Below are 286 nucleotides of genomic sequence, written 5' to 3'. Positions count from 1 at the left end.
GCCGCCGCATCCAGCTCTCAAAAGTACTGCAATGTGAACACCAACTTCCTGTAATACGCTTCAAAATAAACCTTTAGAAAACAAAACGAAAATATTTTCATGCAAATTGCTCAGTTCCAGTTTAGGAATTGCAGTTCAGTAATTCTACTTACCTCTTGTAAACCTTTAACAACAAATATGGATAGACTTGCCAAACGTGTTTCCTTCTTTTAAAAACTGAATCATCTGAATAAGTCTGAACAGTGCCTGTCAGAAACCTCCAAAACTAGAAGATTAAGATCATGTA

Source organism: Maylandia zebra, linkage group LG15 (assembly GCF_041146795.1).
Source record: "Maylandia zebra isolate NMK-2024a linkage group LG15, Mzebra_GT3a, whole genome shotgun sequence".
Taxonomy (NCBI): domain Eukaryota; kingdom Metazoa; phylum Chordata; class Actinopteri; order Cichliformes; family Cichlidae; genus Maylandia; species Maylandia zebra.
Note: the sequence above shows the minus strand (reverse complement) of the source record.